This window comes from Dermacentor variabilis, chromosome 8, assembly GCF_050947875.1.
Source record: "Dermacentor variabilis isolate Ectoservices chromosome 8, ASM5094787v1, whole genome shotgun sequence".
Taxonomy (NCBI): domain Eukaryota; kingdom Metazoa; phylum Arthropoda; class Arachnida; order Ixodida; family Ixodidae; genus Dermacentor; species Dermacentor variabilis.
In genome coordinates this window covers 133,352,189-133,375,196 of record NC_134575.1, presented here as the reverse complement: position 1 = coordinate 133,375,196, position 23,008 = coordinate 133,352,189, and positions in this window count along the sequence as shown.

The following is a 23,008-nucleotide window of genomic DNA, read 5'->3' as shown; positions in this document are numbered from 1 at the left end:
TTTTTTTGTCTTCTAAATTCTTGGACATTTCAATATTATTTCTCATGTTGCATCGGACTGTATGTTTATCGGTCTTCTCAGCGTGCGATTTCCCTTTGCTTCTTTTTTCTAATTCAGTGCAATAATTGATAACACAAACATGACCATATGCCATGCCTTCTTTTAATGCGCATTTTACCGCTCCCTTTCCGTTCCAGGGAACTTACCGGTATCAACAAGTTCATAGACCAAACGCTCATGACATTAGCCGGGCAGCGGGCGCGGACGAGCGTCTCAGTGCGCATTTTCTGCTACTCACCGAACGTCGCAGTGCCGGCGCCGTAGCAGAAATCTTCGCGTCTGGGCTTGCTTCATACCTGAGTTGTAGCCGATGGCTGTCTGCCGGTTCTAAGTTTCGCGAGCCAAGCTTCACGCAGCTCCTCGTCCTATGGCAACGTGTGAATAAGGCTGACACCGGGCTCCGTTGGGTACGTCCGGCACTGCGGCAGCAAGCAGTAGCCTACCATGCTGCACACCTCCAAAGGCAGCCACTACCTATTATAGTACTTTCAAATGTTGTCAAGCAGACACCCAAGGTGGTGAAGCCTCACCACTTAATCATAAGCGCAGGCAGCTAGGGCTTTAAGCTTTCGTTTTCAGCCCGCTTCTGCGCTTTCAAAGCAGCCGACGCGGCCGCTCTGTCCACGTGATCCCTCATGCCACGTCACGCTGACGGTGGCGCCAGCTTTTCCAGTGGTGAAGCTATCCTCCAATAGCGTTTCGAAAAATCAGTTGTCGTGCACCTTAAAATTCCGTGCTTATTCTCCCGCAAATTTTTCACCCGCTGCCTTGGCCCTATATAGGAAGAGACGAGATGTTTAGCGGGATACTTCGTTGTGGTGTTTTCGCTTAGTAATAGGTTGTGTTTTGCGTTCGTTGTGAAACAAATAAATAGCATCAGCCTGCACTGTAAACCCCGAAGTCGTCGCCTTTCCTTGAGATTTGCGTGCACTGTTTCGTAAGATTGCTTGGCGAGACCTGGTTACGCTGTTGAAAGGCGCCTATTGATTTCTCGCCTGTCTGTTGACAGGCGCAAGGCACAGAGCAGCACCACAGCGTCCACTGGGACCGTCTTCCATAATAATCGGCCTGCTCGGCTTTAAACGTGGCCGGGTTCCACAGGTTTCCAGTCCCTCGTTGGGCCATTGGGTTGAAGATGGGGTGAATTCTTTTCACACGGAAAAGCAGTCACTGCGCACACTGGACGCTGGCTTGTTTGTATGTTTGCAGGGGCGAAAGACATCAATGTTTCCCAGAAGGTGCCGCAAATACGGTGAATCGCCACCAGTCGGGCGGCTTGATTGCCATCGCACGTTTACAGAGCGAAATGTTTTCTCGCTTCCCCCGAAAGATGAGCAGTGGTCCTTGAGGTGGTCCTCGCGAGTTGTTGCGCGCAATGTCGGTTAATTACCCGACGCTTTCGCTCGCTACTGCGTTGGAGCCTGTCTGCCGCTTGCTTAAGCTGCGAACCGCGTGGTGGTTCGGTGCGTTACCTGACTCTCATAACGCAGACTTGACTGCTTCACCGACTTGAATTCCTTGGCTAAACCACGGCGTGCGTTTGCCGCACCTACTATTCGCTCATATTCCAAAACCACCGCAGTAGACGCAACCAAAGCAAACCAACTAAATTAACCGCTTGCCTATCACGCGAGGGCCTATTTCGTATCATCCATTCCTCAAAATTTTTATGACTAGGCCTAAAGATTGTCACGTGAATATCTCTTCTAGATTTTTCCTTCCTCGGTGTCTCCAGCGCTTATAGTGACGTCACCTGGGTGCATCATCAGATGCCCTGGTGATTCCCCCCCCTGGCTGTTGGCTCGTTTCGCGTAAATGACACCATCTTAATACATCGCTTGAATATGTACGCTCACACCGTGACATAAGTCTAACCTCGCATTAATTGCATGAATGCGCTCCATAATATAGGACAAACTTGCACCCTTTCCTTTGCAAATTTGTATGCCCCAGAGAAAAGCAACAAATAAAAGTTTTCGCTACAAGAATGTTGAGACCTATCTCTTACGTCGCTAAGTATATGCATTACTTCAGGTGCGAATGAAATGCGGCACACGCTTGAGCGTTATTCCTGATTCGCATACATAAAATGAAACACTTTTATATTCGAACTCTTGTAATGGCAAACACTTTGACCTGCTTTTCTTTCTTGTTCTGGGCCCTTTTATTGCGATAGCAAATATATGGACACTCCAAACAAATGTTTGCCTTAGTGGTCGCCGTCGCCGCGAGTTCCCCCATATATTTAGATATATATATGCGATTTCGCACACCCTGTTATATTACATGCGTTATATGCGAATTATACTGCTACATTAGTCTATGACTAATGTTGCTCTTACTAGGTCTTAGATTCGTCAGAATGTTATTCCTCAGAATGTTGAGAATGGCAGTCCGCAAACGAACCTTATAGAACCAAACACCGGCAGCGCATGACTTTCATCTTAAGTTCTTTCAGACTTTATTATTAGACATGTCCAGGAATTCTGGACATTCTCCTTCGGAACTTCACAGCAACGCACAAGTGTGACTCAATGGGAATTTTTTTTTCTAATTTATATTTCAGAATATAGGGCGAGGGTCAAAAAGTTTCAAACGACGACAACAAGAGGGTAGTCCCTTCTAGCAACATATGCATTTTGGCACTTAGTCGGAACATTGGTGGTACGTTAAAGCAGTTAAAGAAAGTCAGACAGGGGCGGTGAAGTCCAACGACAGGAGAAAATCGTTTTGCACCCTCCCGCCAGAGGGCACATTGGCTTAAAAAAGCGCCAAATTGAAACCTTAAAGCGATTTATTACAGCTGACATTGAAAAGGTATTGGTAGAGGGAGTGTTATGCAGCCTGTTTGCACGTGCAGGCTTTTGAGAAGCAGCCGAGATGGTACAGAGTGGTTATGCATGTGCATGTCTTGAGCGTGCCTGGGTATGGTTCTATGCGCATGTTCGCTCTGTGTATGAGTGTGCGGGCGTGTGCCTCCGTATTTGCGTTTGCATGCGCGCGAGTGCGTGTATGCGTGTGTCAGCGTTCGCGACGTGTGTGAGCGTTCGCAGCGTATGTGGGTGCCTGCGTGTGTGCGCGCTTGTGCGCGCCCTTGCGGTGCATGCGTGGGCGTGTGTGTACGTGTACGCGTGCCAACGTGTGCTTTTCGAGTTTCAGCATGCAGGATTGCGAAAAAATGTGTGCGTGTTTGTGTGCGCATGGATATCTGTGCGTGCGTATTGTGTGTGTGTGTGTGCGCGCGTGTGTGTGTGCATGCGTATGACGGATGGAGAGAGAGTACGTGCGTGTGAGGGAGAGTGCGTTTGCGTGCGAGGGATACAGAGTGTGTGTGTGCGCGCGCGCGCGTGTGTGTGTGTGTGTGTGTGTGTTTGTGTTTGTGTGAGAAGAAAGAGAGAGACGCTGTTTAGAGACAAGACAAAGCGGACGTTGCGTACTACGCTGCGATGTTTTCCTTTGTTAAACTGTACTGCATGACCAGAATATAAGTTCTTTTAAAGTTTTTTTTTCCTTTCAACTAAGTTCTGTGTTATCAATCTCGCACAGCCGGCGTATAATCACTGTCGCGCTCACCTATCACTGTTTCCAGCATGTGTGTGCGCGCGAGGGAAAGAGAGCGTGTGTATACGCGAGGGAGAGAGATAGTGTGCGTGAGTGTGCGTGCCAGCGGAGAGTGTGTGCGCGTGCTAGTGCCTTCGTATGTACATATGCTTGCACGCGAGTGCGCGTATGTGTGTGTGAGCGTTCGCGGCGTGTGTGCATGCCTGCATCTGCGTGTTAGTGCATGTGTGTGTGCGCTTGCGTGCTTTCGGCGCATGCATGGCGGCGCGTGAATGTACACATGTGCGACCGTGCTTGTTCGTGTTTCAGCATGCATGCCTGCGGACATAACTGTGCGTGTTTGTGTGCGCATGGATATCTGTGCGTACGATGGGCACGATGAAGAGGGCGTGTGAATGCGTTTGAGGAAGAGAGTGTGTGCTCGTGCCAGGGAGAGAGTGCGTGTGTGTGTGTGTGCGAGGGTATTTGCGTGTTTGCGGGTGTGAGCGAACATTTTCCTGCTTACACCTACTCTTGGAAACAAACGCGATGTGGAGACCATTAAAGTCCGTGTTTAAATGCACGAGACAACTACGAATGACACTGCAAAAAGAAAGCGCCTGCGATGTCAGTAATACCGCCCTTGCCTACCACGGCCCGTAAGAGGCTGCCAAGCAGTTCAACTTCGTTATCTTGCTTCCGTCGGTGGCAGCGCAATGTCTTGAAGGCAATGACGCGCAAAATCTGCACTATCATTCGATCGTGTATCGTTTCGGTGACCAAGCGAGCTTTCGGCAGCGCACGTTTGTTGCTATATTGACATTTCAACTTTAAACGGCTTGCGTTCGGAAAAAACAATGTGAATAAAAATCGACAGTCGTCTGGCCGCAAGAAACATGCTCACGGAGCCTTGTCATTCATGACAATATCTCAAAAGGCTGGAAGCGGTCAGGTCGACGTTACCCTCGACTTTTTTCCGCGTCAGCGAGGCTTTCAGAGAGCGCTTAATTGCACGATATTTGTTCTTACTCTTACAGGATCATGTTTCATAAGCATACATTCGCTCAACTATACAATGTCGAAGGCAGGCTCCAAACTACTCATTCGCTTTATCCACCCAAGATCAATTATTTAAAAGATAATCAACATACATTCGTGAATTACGCACACAACTGTTCAACTTGCTCCGTATCCGGAGGTTACCGTCTGAACACTCTAATGATAATAATGTCAGGAAGATTTACATTGATCTATTTCTTAAAATTTGGTGCCGTTAAAAAAGACCACCTGTATAATAATAGTGCAGTAGGCATCTAATAAAGCAGGTGCGAATGCTCGGACAGGTTTTCTTGGTGCAATTCAAGTTGATGAACTTAGAACACACGCATCCAAGGATGCACCTCTGTCTTTACAATGCATTCTCCTACATTGTTCAAGAAATGCCTCAGTGTCACGGTACATCACAAAAGGTGTGTGGTAGCATTATTTGCTCTCCCTAATAGATTTCAGAGCGTTCGCGGCATCAGGCTTGGTTTTCTGGCGTCATCAGGAATCAGAACACTGAATTAGGGTCTGATTTATCTTGCATGAGTAATTGACAAATCGCGCAACAGAAGGTTCCCGGAATGATGCGTGATGACGACATTCTGCCACTATCGAGAATGAATGTGATTTATACACGAGCGAATGTTTGTGGCTACGCATGCAGCGAAAAGCCTAGGCCTTAAGTTTAGCAGAGAGAAATCGGGAATTATGATGTTTAATGAAAAGACGAATAATTACATAATGTCAATTCAACAGCAAGTCATACGCATAGTCAAACAATGTATATGCATATTCAGCCATTGCATATTTGCTTGCTTACGAGGGTATGGGCCATTCCTGATTATGTCGTTCTTGTTTCGGGTATGAGCCCCCATTGCAACGAGCCACTTTAGATTTTTTCGCCCTAATCAACCAATATATCGTTTGCCAATGTAGCCGTGCGGTTTGAGGCTGCCTCCACCACGGGCACTAGGTCGGAACTCATGTTTCCATTGACTGCATACGTATATCAGCAATAATTCTTGAAAAAAAGCGGTATTTTCTTCTTTATGTGTTAACAATAGCCAGTTAAAATATATTCCGCAAAGCACTCATCCCAATACTTCAGTACTTTTTGTTCTAACACACACGTGCGCGCTACTGTATTTGATATAATGTACCATAATAATTTTGCATTGATTTCCGCCAGGCAGCTGTTTTTATTTTTAATGACGCCAGGAAACCCAGCCTGATGTCAGCAACGCTCATATATGTAATCGGGAGCGCGCACAATGTTCTCGCATATACCTATGCGTATATACAGGGTGTCCCACGTAACTTGAGCCAAACATTAAATACATGCAAATGCAATGTACCTGTACAGACTCAACGTAATGTTTGCCATCGCTTGAAGATACTCAGATATTTATTTTTATTTTGGCATAATTAGATAATTAGCCTTAATTAATGAATCAAATTCTAAAATATTATAATTAGGTGAAAAGTGTCAGTGACAAAATTGTATAGCAATATGAAAACTCCCGATCAAGCAAAAAATGCAATGCCTCATAGCCCCGTAAGGCAGAGGCTACACAGACTCAGCAAAGTGAAGCAAACAGTGCCTAAATTCTTTCTAATCACGCATACGACATACAAAACAGCATGTCGAAAAATGCCATCATCAATGGCTCATACCCCCGTGAGCAATGGTTCATACCCCAGTAAGCAATAAAAAATGTAACGACTCATAGTCCCGTAAGGTTCATGGCTACTCACTTTGCGTGAATTAGCTGCGATGACACTGCCTCTGTTGTCATCGGTGATTTCATTGCGTATGTGTGGGTACCGAAAAGGGAGCGGTTACGCGTTCCGTGTTGCAGATATATCCCTTGCGATGCCACACTGATCCGGCCCAACCGAAAACCCAGCGGCGTACGTGCATCTATTTGACATTATCAAAGAATGTGACTGCAGTTGCGAGGGAAATAATGACGACCCATTAGGACAATAAGTGAGTTTGTTCCTTTTGTTCAAAATTATGTCACCTCGGTCTCCTGTGCCAAACAGCTTCGCTGGTCAACCACCTTCACGGAGTGGATTGGCTCATGATTTTTTTTTACTTTCTCTCTGTCGATGAGGATCGCTATAGCGGCTTGTTGGTACGGCTTATTTTATTTTGTTGTAGCGCAAGCTGAACAAGGACAACACACGGGCTGCATGACGTTTCGAGGGTGTATATATAGCGACGAGAATGGGAAATAAATCTGTCGTTGAAAGTTAGCGTTGTGTGTGTCAGATGTGCCTTTCTGTTGACCTTGTTCAGCTCGCGCTACAACAAAATAAGATTTCTCTTTTTCTTTCTTCGTTTCTTCCTTTCTTTCCTTTTTTCTTTCTTTCTGTCTTTGTTTGTTTTCTCTTTCGTTCTTTTGTTCCTTCTTTCTTTCCTTCGTTCTTTTTTCCTCTTGTTTCTTCATTCATATTCAGCCATTGCATATTTGCTTGCTTACGAGGGTATGAGCCATTCCTGATTGTGTCGTTCTTCTTTCCGGTATGAGCCATTGCAATGAGCCACTTTAGACTTTCACCCTAATCAACCAATATTTCGTCTGCCAATGTAGCCGTGCGGTTTGGGGCTGCTTCCACCACGGGCACTAGGTCGGAACTCATGTTTCCATTGACTGCATACGTATATCAGCAATATTTCTAGAAAAAAATAGTGGTATTTTTTTCTTTATGTGTTAACAATAGCCAGTTAAAATATATTCCGCAAAGCACTCATTCCAATACTTCAGTACTTTTTGTTCTAACACACACGTGCGCGCTACTGTATTTGATACAATGCACCATAATAATTTTGCATTGATTTCCGCCAGGCAGCTGTTCTTATTCTTAATGACGCCAGGAAACCGAGCCTGATGTCACCAAGCTCATTTGTGTAATCGGGAGCGCGCACAATGTTCTCGCACACCTTGTGTGATATACCGTAGCGCTGAGGTGCTTCTTGTATAACGTAGGAGAGTCCGTAGTAAAAGCAGAAGTGTACTGTTGAGCGCATGTGCTTAAGTTGATGAACTTGAATTGCGACAAGAAAACCCGTTGGAGCATTTGCACCTGCTTTAACAGAAGCGTACTGCACCATGAATATCCAGGCAGTTACTTTTTAACGGCGCCAAATTTTAATAGAGCAATGTAAATCTTGCTGACATTATTGCTATCATTCCAGTGTTGAAATTGGTAGCCTCTACATACGGAGTAAGCTGAGCAGTTGTTTTCGTAATAAACGAAGGTACGATAATTAAATTGTCAATAATTGATCTTAGGCGGGTAACGGACATGTGTAGCTTGGAGCCAGTCCGCGAGACTACCTAGCTGAGCGAATAATTAATAAACATGCTTCTATTTTACAAATCCTTTACAGATAAACTCTGAAACCATAACTGACGCTGAAAAAGACCGTCTTTAAGGGCGACCTGACAGAGCCCAGCCTTTTGTGATAATGTGATCAATAGCATCACTCCGTGAGTACGTTCCCTGCGGCCAGTGCACTTTTGATGTACATTTGTTTTTTTTTTTTCTAAATCAAGCAGTTTAAACCTTTGATGTCAATACAAAAGCGAACGTGTGCCGCCGAAAGCTGGCTTGGGCGAAGTAGGGGTGCACGACGCAATGATAGTGCAGATTTAGCGCGTCATCGCCGTCAAGGCGCAAGGAAGATAACGAACGCGAACCGCTAGTAGCTCCTAGCGGGACCGTGCCGATGGTGATGGTGCCATCGAGACAAAATACAGGGTGGCAATACTGACTGTACAGGCGCTTTCACAGCGAAGCTGTGTACCTCTGCCCCGAAATGCATTTGTCGTGTCAGGGAGCAAGAATTTTGGCCGATCCTGGAGGTTGCGAAGTATCGGGCTGTCACGCGGCGGAGGTGAAGCAGGCTTCAAGTGCTCCGCCAATACTACTACTACTACTACTACTACTACTACTACTACTACTACTACTACTACTACCACTACTACTACTACTACTACTACTACTACTACTACTACTACTACTACTACTACTACTACTACTAATAATAATAATAATAATAATAATAATAAAGATGCATTGTTTCCCGTCGATGGGCATGCTGGAATCATTTGTGAACCGCACATGGTCTCACGCGCAGAAGGCATTGCCGCATATGCATAGGCGGAAATGTATGTACAACCATACAACATGACTCGTAAGAGGAGAGAGGCACCGACTGTGGAGTGCAGTGTCTGCCGTACAAACAAAAGACGAAATTATGATATCCACTGTCTATATATGTATATTCAGGCACACCCAAATGTGGTACTGAGAAGTTCATAACCACGCACTTAGCATTGGTTAGCCGCGATGACACTACCTTTGTGATCATCATTGAAGACTTCAATGTGGGCATTTTAAAACAAGAAAATAAATGTTTCATTGAGTTTGTGCATGAAGAACTTAGTTTGGCGTGCTACACCACTCGAAGTAACTCAATTAACCAACAACGGTCGTGCATAGATTCTACTTTGGCCAAGACATCTGTCTAAGGTTGTAACCGGACCAACCCGTATATATCACAGTAATCACAAGGCAATCGTGACTACCATTACCAAGTGGTGAAAATAAGTGCAAAACCCCTTGTCTAATCCTGTGTGATGTGCTACAGCTTAGCTGGTCATCCATCTTCAGAGTGGAATGGCTCCTAATATTTTTTTTCTTTTTGCGTCGGTTTCGCTTTCAGAAAGTGATAATATTGTTACGGAGGAAGACGCAGACGAAAAGCTATGTACAAGTATATTTACAAGAAAATACGCTGCGCTTGGCAAAGAGGCAACAGCCCGCGCTAGCTTCAAATCGTCGTCGTCGTCTTCTTACTGCTCGGCTCTTCGTCATTGGAAATACTATCCCGTAGCACTACCCCCTGCGGCAAAAGCGCCGTCCCGGAGCGACTAAAGGCCGGAGTCTGAAGCAGTGTAGTAGGTCTTGAGCCTACTGACGTGCACGACATCAGTAGATGCCAGAGTAGATGAAGAGGTTGAGCTCACAGGAGCAATTTCGTAAGTCACAGGCGTCACCTGGCGCAGCACGCGGTAGGGCCCTGTGTATCGCCAAAGGAGCTTTTCGGAAAGTCCGACGTGACGAGAGGGCGACCACAGGAGCACGAGTGCACCAGGCGAAAACTGTACGTCACGGTGGCGGGCGTTGCACTGACGCTGCTGCGTGGTTTGAGAGTCCATCAGTCGAGCACGGGCAAGCTGGCGTGCATGGTAGGCGAGGGCGATGGCGTCGCGCACATACTCGGTTGTTGAAATCGCAGCAGGAGGAAGTACCGTGTCAAGGGGCAAGGTCGGTTCGCGACCGTAGAGTAGATAAAATGGAGAAAATCCGGCGGTGTCGTGCCGGGAAGAATTATAAACAAATGTGACGTAAGGAAGGGCAACGTCCCAGACGTGGTGGTCCTTCGAAACGTACTTGGACAGCATGTCGGTAAGAGGCCATTGGTTTGAGGATGGTATGAGGTAGTCAGCTTGTGTTGAATACAGAAGGAACGCACAATGTCGGCGATAACTCGAGAGGAAGTTACGACCACGGTCAGTAAGTAGCTGTCGCGGGGCGCCATGCACTAAGTTAATGTCACGAAAGAGAAAGTCCGCGACGTCAGTGGCGCAACTGGTAGGGAGAGCTCGCGTGATAGCGTATCGGGTGGCGTAATCAGTTGCGACGACTACCCATTTGTTCCCAGAGGATGACGCGGGAAAGGGACCGAGGAGGTCTAATCAAGCATGTAAGAATGGTTCCACAGGGACGGTGATCAGCTGTAAATAACCGGAAGGTAGCACCTGAGGTGTTTTCCGACGCTGGCAGGGATCACAGGCAGCAACATAGCGCCGGACGGAGCGAGCGAGACCAGGCCAATAGAAGCGGCGGCGGACGCGATCATACGTGCGGGTTACCCCAAGATGTCCTGCAGTGGGTGCGTCATGCATCTCAAAGAGCACAGTCTGTCGTAGATGTTTTGGCACGACAAGAAGAAGATCAGGGCCATCAGGGAGGAAGTTCCTTCGGTACAGAATGCCGCCCTGGAGGATATATCGGCGAACGGATGCGTCGGTAGGTGTAGAGCGCAGACGCGCGATGAGTACTCGCAGCGATAGGTCTCGGTACTGCTCATCGGCGGTGTTAGCGAAGGCAGACACAGAGAAAATGCCGTCGGCGGTACTACTGCCGGCGTCGTCAGGCTCGTCTACCGGGTAGCGAGACAGGCAGTCAGCGTCCTTGTGTAGTCGGCCAGATTTGTAGGTGACAGAGAACGAATATTCTTGGAGGCGTAAGGCCCAGCGACCAAGTCTTCCTGTAGGATCTTTCAGTGAGCATAACCAGCAAAGCGCGTGATGGTCTGTGACAACGGAAAAGGGTCGGCCATATAAGTATAGGCGGAACTTCGCAACCGCCCAAACAAGGGCCAGACACTCTCAGTGATGGAATAGTTGCGCTCCGCAGGCGAGAGGAGCCTGCTGGCGTAAGTGATAACACGGTCGTGGCCACGCTGGCGTTGTGCCAGTACTGCGCCAATTCCGTGACCGCTGGCATCAGTACGGACTTCGGTAGGCGCAGAAGGATCGAAATGTGCCAGAACGGGAGGCGTTGTGAGAAGGTCGATTAGAAGCGAGAATGCAGAGGCGTCTTATTTCAAAGGCTGGGTTAGTGGTCGTGCTATGGCCGCGAAATTTTTCACGAAACGGCGGACGTACGAGCAAAGGCTGATGAAGGTGCGCACATCCTTGACACACTTTGGAACAGGGAAGTGCGTAACAGCATGGATCTTGCCTGGGTCCGGTTGCACTCCGTTCACGTAAACGAGATGTCCAAGGACGGTAATCTGGCGACGGCCGAATTGGCACTTCGATGCGTTGAGTTGCAGAACGGCTCGGCGAAAAACGTCCAGGACTGCTGAGAGGCGCTCGAGGTGCGTAGCTAATGTTGGGGAGAATACTATAACGTCATCCAAGTAGCACAGGCACGTGGACCATTTGAAACCGTGAAGGGAGTCCATCATGCGTCCAAAAGTGGCAGGAGCGTTACATAGACCGAACGGCATTACTTTGAATTGATAAAGACCGTCGGGTGTTACAAAGGCAGTCTTCTCGCGGTCGAGATCGTCCACGGCAATCTGCCAATAGCCGGAGCGAAGGTCAAAAGAGGAGAAATAGCGAGCGCCGTGGAGGCAGTCAAGGGCGTCATCAATCCGAGGTAGGGGATACACGTCTTTTTTGGTAACCTTGCTAAGGTGCCGATAATTCACGCAAAAGCGCCATGAGCCATCCTTCTTTTTTACCAGCACAATAGGTGACGCCCATGACGGTTCAATAATGTTCTTGGCAAGCATTTTGAGAACTTCGGTGTGAATAACTTGACGCTCAGCTGGTGATACTCGATACGGGCGGCGATGAATAAGAGTGGCATCGCCGGTATTAATGCGATGTTGGACAGCTGTTGTTTGGGCCAAAGGACGATTGTTCAAGTCAAAAATATCTTGGTAGGAAATCAGCACGCGGTAGAGCGCACGAGCGTGCTCGGAGGGCATGTCGGCTGCAATCATTTTCTGTAAGTTGGCGATGGTACAAGTTGCCGACTGCGACGGTAGAGGAGGATCGGCTGAATGGTCGTCAACTGAAATCGATGCTACAGAGTGATCCTCGAATGAGCAAAGTTGGTCCAGAGACATCCCGCGTGGCAGCACTTGTGTCGTCAAGCCAAAATTGACCACTGGTAGGCAGACGCAATTCGCCGTAATAGATAAAACTCTATGAGGTACTGTGATCCCACGTGTAAGGAGGACGTCTTGCATAGGAGCCGCGATGTAGTGACCGTCGGGGAGTGGTGGGGATCACACGAAGTCAACGTAAGTCAGTGCCGAAGGTTGCAAGCGAACGAAGTCGACGGAACTGAGGCGAGTAGGGTGTTGTTCAGCGGGATCCAGAACAGGCAGGTCGAGGCGGAGAGTACTAGCGGAGCAATCGATGAGAGCAGAATGTGCGGAGAGGAAGTCTAAGCCGAGGATGATGTCGTGGGGACAGTGAGCGATGACTGTGAATAGCACGGTAGTAGAGCGATCGGCGAAGGAGACGCGGGCGGCATACATACCAATTACAGGGGCTGTTCCGCCATCGGCGACACGGACAACAGGCGTCGTGGCGGGCGTGATTATTTTCCTCAGCCGGTTACGAAGGTCAGCGCTCATTATGGACAAATGCGCCCCAGTGTCTATGAGTGCGGACACAGAAACACCGTCGACTTGCACGTCAAGAAGGTTCAGATGAGTGGGCAACGTCAAGAGAGGATTTGGCGGCGTAGGGAGCAATGCAGCGTCACCTCGAGGCGCTGCATCGTCTAGTTTTCCGGTTGGGAGCGGCGTCCGACGGGAGTCGGCGAATAGGAGTGATGGGGCTGGGGAGAGCGAGATTGTCGTCGTTGGGGCGAAGGCGAACGAGAATGGGAGCGGTTCGGTGCAGGAGAATCAGCGGCGGCGTTATCGGAGCGTGCGGCATAGGGACGAGAAGGGCCACCTGGGGGGCGAGAGTAGGCAGTATAAGTAGGCCGGGTCGGGGAACTCCAGCGACTGCGACAGTGCCGAGAAATGTGGCCGATTCGATGGAAGTGGAAACAAATGGGTTTGTCGTCAGGAGTGCGCCATTCAGATAGGTTGCAGAAACGTGGGGGGTAAGAAGATGCGGGACGGGGCGGAATCGAAGAAGCCGGGCGGGTATCAGGACGATGGGCCGAGCAGATGGTGTGAAGACCCATGTTTTCGAACTCTTGGTGTACAATTGCCTGGATCAGTGAGACCGTGACTGCAGATGTGTTGGTGGGACTGGAGTCGAAGGCAGCAGGATAGGCGGCCTCGATCTCACGCCGGACGATCCTGGTAACATCGGCAGTGTTGTTGGGACGAGGAGTGTCGGCACAGGAAGATGTCGCTGGGGTGTTGGGCAGACGGGCAAACTGCTGGTCAATGCGTCGGATTTTAGCGAGTTCCACGCGGCGGCACTCTTTTATAACAGCATCCACCGTCGCAACGTTGTTGCAAACGAGCAAGTTGAAGGCGTCATCGACAATGCCTTTGAGGATGTGGGCAACCTTGTCGGACTCAGTCATGTGGGTGTCAACTTTGCGGCACAGAGCCAAGACGTCCTGAATGTACGTGACATAGGGCTCTGTTGACGTCTGCACACGGCCGGAAAGCGCCTTCTTCACGGCAAGTTGGTGACCGTAGGGGTTTCCGAACAAGTCTCGAAGCTGTGTCTTAAGTGAATCCCAACTGGTGAGCTCACCTTCGTGCGTGCGATACCAAACTCTAGGTGTGTCACCGAGGTAAAAGACTACGTTGGCGAGCATAATAGCAGGGTCCCACCGGTTATTGCGGCTGACGTGTTCATACAGGCTGATCCAGTCATCGACGTCTTCTCCATCTTTGCCCGAGAATACGCCAGGATCACGGGGAGCGGGAGAGTGATGTAGGTCGTCGAGGTGGCAGCAGGTGTCGGAGCCGGCGGAGTCGGGTTGTCGTCACCGGGAGCCATGAAGGAAGGCTCGACGTACCGTCCACTGCCAAGCTCCGTGACGAGGTACAGGGAACGTCCACCTACACCAGATATGTTACGGAGGAAGACGCAGACGAAAAGCTATGTACAAATATATTTACAAGAAAATACGGTGCGCTTGGCCAAGAGGCAACAGCCCGGGCTAGCTTCTAATCGTCATCGTCATCTTCTTACTGCTCGGCTTTGTCATTGGAAATACTATCCCGTAGCAATATCATAAAGGCAGTGCCATTCGTTCTTGTCTCTGCGGATATAAATAAGATTCAAGTAAACTCTATATCCGCGCCGTGCTTGCTTAGTGTCTGTGGTGTTGGGCTGCTAAGCACGAGGTCGCGGGATCAAATCCCGGCCACGGCGGCCGCATTTCGGGGGGGGGGGGGTGGAATGCGCAAACACCAGTGTAGTTAGATTCACATGCATGTTAAAGAGCCCCAGGTGGTCGAAATTATTCCAGAGTCTCCCACTACGGTGTGCCTCACAATCAGATTGTGATTCTGAACGTAAAAACTCCATATTCTAATGTCTATATTTCATTTGCATCCGAGAGTAGGTGCAAGTAAGGAAATGATATTTTCTCACGCAAACCTACACACACAGAGATTCACTCCCCTTCTCTCTCTCAAGCATACAGACGCACAGACAACATGCACGTTAGCCTCCGTGCAGATTACCAATCGCCCACGCATGTACACACGAAGAAAAATGTTCGCACGCACGCACGCACACGGAAATGCACTCATACACAAGTGCGCGTATGCTCGCAGACGCATAAATGCGCTCGTGCTCACGCAGACTAATATACGGAGGCACAATCACGGGCGTACACGCAAAATCAAGTACACGCGCATGCACACTCAAGACGTGCACACGCATATACACTCCCCTCTCCCTCCCTGCTGCCTCTCAAGAAGCTACTGCGTGCAGAGTGAATCACACTTGCTCTGCAATTACAGTTCCGACGCCAGCTCTAATTAATCGCCTTACCGTTTAAATTTGGTGCTTCTTGAAGTCAACAGGGCTATTTTTTATCTACACGCGCTGCGCGAGTGTAGTTAGTGTAGGAAGTCGCCATTGTTTACTTGCCGTAGAATAGTTTAGCTCCGCCTACCTACACGAAGTCATTTTTTATAGTGTAGCATGAAAACTACGCTTTCTACACTGCGCTTTCGATGAATGCAAGCAGCGGACGTCAAACAACATTAGTGATATAGCGACGATAGTAAATACTCGCCGCAACGACGGTAGCGAAGTGCTTGCGTGACCATGTGTCACAGAGGGACGTGAGCTAATCTTCCGAGAAGGTAAAATTATCTCACTCGTGGATGGTGCAGGCTGTTTCAGACTGCCCGCTGACTTCGTTCACTGCGCATTCGCCATGTATTTAGCTGCAGTTTGTCTATATTTGTTGACGAAAGAAAAATGGTACACTACAGTTTAGTTTCAGGGTAGCCTGATGCGGGTAATGAATGCTACGGTCATCCGCGTCGTCGTGAGTCTCCTATACCAGCGTGTGTGACGCGATCCCTGCTCTTGCTATGGGTGATGGCAAGCGGCTACGAGTAAAGCTCGATGCGACGCTCCCTTGGGTGTTGCCGCCGCTAACACTGAAATATGCAGCCGGTAAGAGCGAAGTCAGGTGCTTTTCGTCTGCTGATGCAGAAGACGACGCGCAGTCTGTTGTGATTGGCTACAGCCCAGCGAGCCAAGTGCAGCACACGACGTCATAACTCTGCCCAGCACTACACTACTCTACAGGAGCCTGCACGAAGTGAAGGTTAAAAAAGACAGCCCTAATTTTCACTCTGCCGGGAGGGAGCAAAACAATTTGCTCCTGAAGTGAAATGTGACTTCACCGCTGATCCCTGGCCAAAACAGTGTTTAATGCACCACCGATGTTCCTATTAAGTGCCATAAGCGCTTAATAGGAACAATAATAATAATAATAATAATAATAATAATAATAATAATAATAATAATTAATAGGAAGGTTAGAAGGGGTTGCAACGTCGACAGTTGTCTCAGTCCCGGGACCCAGGAACGTTTTCCGGGGCATACATTTTTGATGTCGATGAGCGGCTTCAAATGCACAAGAGCATCAGCGCTCACAACAGGTGGTACAAAAGTGTTATGCTGGCTCACATAACTTTCTACCTGAAAGGAATGCCATGGCTCTGGTTTCGAAACCACAAGGAAGAACTGACAAGCTGGGAGAAATGTAAGCAAAAGGTCCGCGAGTTCTTCGGCAAACCTGTTGGCCGTCAGTGAGCTGCGAAAATGAGACTTGGGTCCCGCGTAGTGGCGTCGACCGAATCATGTGGCATACATGCAGGAAGTTATCGTCCTTTGCCGCAGGGGTGAGGAGAACATGTCAGAAAAAGACAAAGTAAACCACCTATTGAAGGGCATAGCAGACGACGCTTGCCATTTTTTCGTGCATTTTTGCACCATAGCCGACGTTATTCATGAATGTCGACGCATCGAAGCAAAAAGTATTTGCATCACACACCAGTTGATCCGTCTTGAAAATACGTCTGCTATGTCTTCGTGCGAGGACTCTCGCTCTGCGAATCAGGCGTCGCCGCCTGAAAGCTTGTCCGTATCGTTCGACGGAAGATCGGAGCAGCGGCACCGGTTGGCTTCAAGACCTCTTCGAACTATTGCCGACTGACGAGTGACCTTGTGCAGTCTGTTGTGTGCGACCAGTTGGAGAACCATGGAACTCAGTCTCTCTATTCCGTCAACCGAGCGGACACCTACATTTTCCTACGATATCTTCTTCGCGAGGCCAGTACCCCTGTCGGCCTTTTCGGAAGCCAGCAGAATGGCGGACATCCGATGACCGGCCGATATGTATCAAGTGCCGGCACGTTGGCCACATTTTCCGCCACTGCCGCAATTCCTGGACGTCATGCCAATATAAGACTGCGCTCCAACCTTCCCGCCACTCGACAAGTACTTGTGTATCACCACAAGGTTTCACAGAGCCATACAACTCTACGCAGGCGTCCTCATCTGTACGGCCGAGTCGTTCACCTTCACCACGACGACCGCTGTCTCGCTCATCCACTATTTGCCGTTCAGCGTCCCCATGTACCTGCACTCTACATGAAACTGACAGGTGGAGCTTGGAGAGGTGACGCTGCTAGAACGACAGGGTTCGCGATTGCTCTACTTACCTTACCGACGGAAAAGAATTTCCTTGATGTGACGTAGGTGGTGTCCTTGTCGCTGCTCTGCTTGTATAGGCGCGCACATCTATGTGATGAGCGACCAGCTTTGTAGACAGCTCCCTCACTTACGTCATAACACCTGCGGCGCCCGGTCTTGTGCGAGTCGCTAGCAGAACAACACTGGCCACAATAGGAATGTGTGCCGCTCTCGTTGGTGCCTGTGGCCGCCAGACATCTGTTTTGTTTACTGTTCTTTAAGAGTGTCCCCATGACGTTGTTCTAGGCCTTCATTTTCCATTCGCTCACTCCGCCCTTATCTACTGCTCGCTGGAGTTCCCCTTGATTTACTTTTTCTTGACCCTCCCGAGGAAGTTCCCAGCAGGCTCTGCTTCGCTGAGCACATTCGAGTTGCCCCACAAGCCATGACCAGCGTCCTGCCTTATACAGATCCATCTGTGCCTGATGGTGACTGTGTTGTGTCTCCTCTCGCGGAAGTCCTCCTTTCTCATCACGTTGCTCTTCTGCAAACCATCGTCAGTAACAGGAACAACTCTATCAGCCTTCATCTCGTCAACTTCGCAATCAGTGACCACGTCCTACCACAAGGCATAGCCTTAGGTACGCCGTCTTCCTCCCAAGTTTGCCTCTTTTCAGCCTCAGCTGCTTATATTACGTCGTCTCCCGTTGACTCGTCTTCTTTGCCGGCTGTCCTTCCTCAGCTCACAAACGTTATGGCTCCCGAATTCCGCCTCACCACGCCAACTACTTATGCCAGCTGCTCTCCGCGTTCAGCGACATTTTTGACCTGGGTCGCCCTTTAGGCCAGACCTCTCTCACGACACACCATACTGAGATGGATGACGCACTCCCTAATCACAGGCGACCATACCGTCGGTCCTTGCATGAACGACAAGTCATTCAAACATAGGTCTTCAAGATTCTGTCTCGATGAATCGTTGAACCATCATCCATTCTTTAGGCGTCCCCTGTCGTTCTAGTTAAAAAGGACGCCAGCTGGTGCTTCTGCGTGGATTACCGGCACCTTAACAAAATCACAAATAAAGACGTTTATCCTCTACCGCGCATTGATGACGCCCTCGACTACTTCCATGGTGCGAAGTACTTTTCTTCCATCGACCTTGGTTCCGGTTACTGGCGGACTGCGTCGACGACATGGACCGAGAGAAAACCATCTTTATAACACCTGATGGCCTACACAAGTTCAAATTTGTACCACTCGGCTTATTTAATGCTCCATCTACTTGTGAATGCATGATGGACACACTCCTTGATAACCTCAAGCGGTTCATCTGTATTTCTTACATAGATGACGCCGTAATTTTTGCTGCTACATTTGCCACGCACCTGGAGTGCCGCTTGCTCGTTCTTTCTGCTTTTCCCAACGCTGGCCTTCAACTTAATTTGTCTAAATGTCACTTCGGACGCCGCAAAAAACTATCCTCGGTCATCTTCTTCATTCTTCTGGTGTGCGCCCAGACCCGGGAAAAGCTCTTGCCGTACAGAAGTTTCCCGTGCCAACATGTGCTAAAGATGTCCGGAGCTTCGTGGCCCTGTTCTCGTACCTCCGCCGCCTCATGCACAATTTTGCTGACGTCACCCACCCTCTGCTCTTCTGAAGGCGGACGCAGAAGGGGACATGAGTAAGCAACTGCCTTCTCGGAGCTTGTCTCTCTCCTTACATCTCCATTCCTTCTTGCGCACTTCGACCAGACTGCTCCAGGAGAAGTCCGCAGTGATGCCATTGGTCATGGAATTGGTGCCATTTTCAGCCAACGTCAACGATGGGACGACCGTGTCATTGCCTATGCCCGCGTCTACTTTCTCCAGCTGAGCGGAATTATCTGAGCGAACGTGAGTTATGCCAACGCTAGGAGAAGCCATCTGTGCTCACTGCTGGTTTACTCCTACCTCTTGGCGTTCCTACCGAACCCTCCTATCGCGCTGGTGTAGACCTATTGGCGCCTTTCCCCACATCTGACTGATGCAACAAGTGGATTGCCGTCGAAACAGATTATACAACTTGGCTCGCGTTCACCAGAGCCTTTCCAACAGACGTAGCCTAGTTCCTGTTGCACGTCATTGTTCACCACGGCGCTCCTCGTCAACTTCTTACCGACAGGGGTCGCTCCTTCCTCTTTACAGTTGTGGGCGACTTCCTCCATTCTTATTCTACCAAGCACATATTTACTAATACATGCCATCCGCAGACAAACGGTCTTACGGAGCGGCATAATCGTACAATAACAGACATGCTCTTCATGTATGTTTCTGATGACCATCGTGACTGTAATACTGGGGCCCTATAACGTAATACTGTTCTGATGTGTTTTTATTACTGACGTGAAATTTACGTCACCAGCGACGGAAGCATCAGGCGATCGCCCGCAGGGTTGCCTCAACCGTCCAACCAAACGCTTTCCTCGTTCATAGGAGGTCACTTTTGTTTGCTGGAATAACGAATAACATTGCCTACACTGAGCAGCTTGTCTTATCTAATTGACTGACAAGAGGTGAGGAGCACGCTGAAGTGGAGAGGGATTCCATGGGGCCGACCCACTGCACTGAATATCGGTAACCGGATAAAGAGAGTAGTGCCGGGCGTCTGCGATTGGTCCGCTTTCCCTTACTTAGCTTGCGGTGGCTGGTCGAAAATCGCGGCGGCATGCAAAGGAAGCTTAAGAATGCCGCTAAAACGGATCCTCAGCAAAGAGTTGGCAGAACGAGGTCAAAAAGGTGCCGAAAGTGTTCGAAAACGTCACACGGCCGCGCAATAAGTTTTATTATGCGCAAGTAAACCCATGCATTTCGGCAGGCGCGAGTAGCCAGTCCCTGAGCGATTGGCGGCAGCCATCTTTTATTCCTTTCGGAACGGGACAGCCTGCGGCTATTCAGCAGGAAATTCAGTTTTGTTCGGCATAATGATGCATCTTTAACGCGTATACGTCACTTTGACGCGGTGAGTTTTTGCGATTTTGTGACGTCGAGTGACAGGCAGGTGAAGTGGGTGCAGCCCGAAAACTTCTGACCAATAGCCGAGGCGCCGCATCAGAAATAATAATTTTCCTTTTGTTCGGTCAATTCATGCATAATCAGTGTGCACACGTCGTATCAGATGTGAAGCTATCGCGGTTTTCGTGACGTCGCGTGACAGACATGTGAAGTTGGGATGGTCCAAAAAAGTGTTTGACCAATCGCGGAGGGCTGGTTACAGAATTGGAATAGAAAAGTTTGGAATAGTTTTACGTTATAGCGCCCCTGCTTCCCTGTTTGTCATAACCGTGTACAATTCATCGCGCCACGACACTGCACGTTACGAGCCATTTTATTTGTTGTGCGGCCGAGATCCAGCATTGCTTTTTAGTACAATACTACCTACCGCTCAAGAGTCCGTGTCTCAGTATACAAGGGATGTCATTGCTCGAGCCCAAGAAACACGCCAAGTTGCTCACCGTCGCCTTTGTGCTTCTCAGAACAAGCGGAAAAGCATTGGTGACAGTATTCAACCGGATGCCGATTATATTCCCGGGGATCTTGTCACTCTGTGATCTCCCACACGCCGTTTCGGAAAAACTAATGTCCCGCTACTCTGGCCCTTACCGAGTCCTCTGTCAGTTAACCAACGTAACCTACGAGATGTCTCCGGTCGCATCTACTACTCGCTCCGTCCAGACTTCCCATCACGTCGTTCAGGTCAGCCGCCTAAAACGCTACCAGTCCTTTCCTGCCTACAAAGCAGCGGGACGGCGCTCCCACGCCAAGTGGAAATATGTTGCGCAGCTCTGAACAAAGCTGAGGAAGATGAGCCCAAGCTTAGGTCTGAAGAAGTGAACGCTTCAACGACTAGCCTGCTGTAGGCTTGACTTTGTCAATTACTGTAAATTACTGTACATCCTTTGAATTAAAAAAAAGAATTATGGGGTTTTACGTGACAGGACCACGATCCGATTCTGAGGCACGGCTTAGTGGTGGAATCTGGAAAATTTCAACCACCTGGCCATCTTTGACGTACCCTAAATCTAAGTACACGTGTGCCTTCGCATTTCACCCCCATCGAACTGCGGCCGCCATAATGTATATGCGCTACCCGTCTTGCTTCTTCTATCAGCAAACGTATTATTCTAAACCTAACTTAACAGGAAGCTTTAGCTCCCACATGGTAAATCAGCAATCCTTTCTTCTTACAACCACTGCGCCGCAATTCATGAGTTATGTAAAACTTAAAAGAGACAGTTAAAATAAGATTTCAGAAAGCGAATTTTTAATTAGCTTCTACTTTTCTAAATTCTAAAAAATGCGAAATTTCAAGAAGCAATACTCGAAGTATACGACACTGTACCTCAGCAACTAAAACGATATCGGAGTTATGTAACCTGCACCTAATATTTCATTTAATGCGGACGAAATTGATATATCGTATGGCGCCCTGAAATACACCACTTACTCGTGAATATGGCATTCTCAGAATCTTTACAGGCATTGTAACAACTTCACATAAGTTATAAATTCATACATCTAATTTGCGCGATTGAGATTCTCTAAGAGATGCAATTTATAGGGAGGCGATATCAGTTTTTATCCGAACCAACGGATTTGTAAACTTCGTACTTCTTTCTTCAGATTTGCCGATTTCCGATAATTCTTGTCAATAATGCCATGGCCTAAATCAAAATTAATATTGCAGCGATCCCTGTGATCTAACGTTCTCTCTTGAATGCAACAATTCACATTCAGATCGGTTGAACTGTTGAGTGATTTTCTCCTAGAATCATTTATGCGTTTTACGTGAATTTGAGCGGCCGGCATTGAAGAAGGGCCCTAGCTAAAGCTTCCTCTTATTGAACCACACCGGTTCTTAGAAAACACGCGAAACATAACGCTGACTATACGGAAGCCTGCGGCCGCTGTCGTACACAAATAACGAGAAAAAACGAAGGGAACCCAACGGTAGCTTTGCGGGAGCTGTTATCTCGGCCTCACCCGAAATGCCGCTGAGCTGTCTGGCAAGGTGTCTAGCAAAATCGTCGATTCATTGAAAGTCGAGCAAGTAGCAGGTCGCCTTCAAGATAAGACTGATACGTAAGCGCGCTCGTTGCCAAGTGCCGAGGTGAAGCAACCGGCTAAGGGTGTGCTTCTTTTTATTATGTTTTCTTTAGTTTTGCGTCATGGCGTACGTCACGGCGCGAATTTCAAATCATTAAGGTTGATACGCCACGTGGTGGCAAAAAAAGAGACTAAATGCATGTCGAGAATTCCTGGGTATGAGAGCGAAACTAAAACGGAGCTCAAAGTTTCAAACGATATAATTTTATTAGGGCAGCTGTGCACGACGTCGGGGATCGGCCCATGAAAGACGCTTGAAACATACCCGATACAGAAATGTGATGGGCAGTTCACTAAGAAACACATCCACCTTTATTAGTAAACCCAAACGAAATTGTCCGATGGCACGATTCAAACAAGGGACCCCTAGGAAAACAGCTCGTTTACTTAGTCAGCTTACATTTACTTCAATTCATACTGCAACTACACTTACGAGTCTGATACTTCGTCTAATACTCTAACATGTTGCTATCGCAT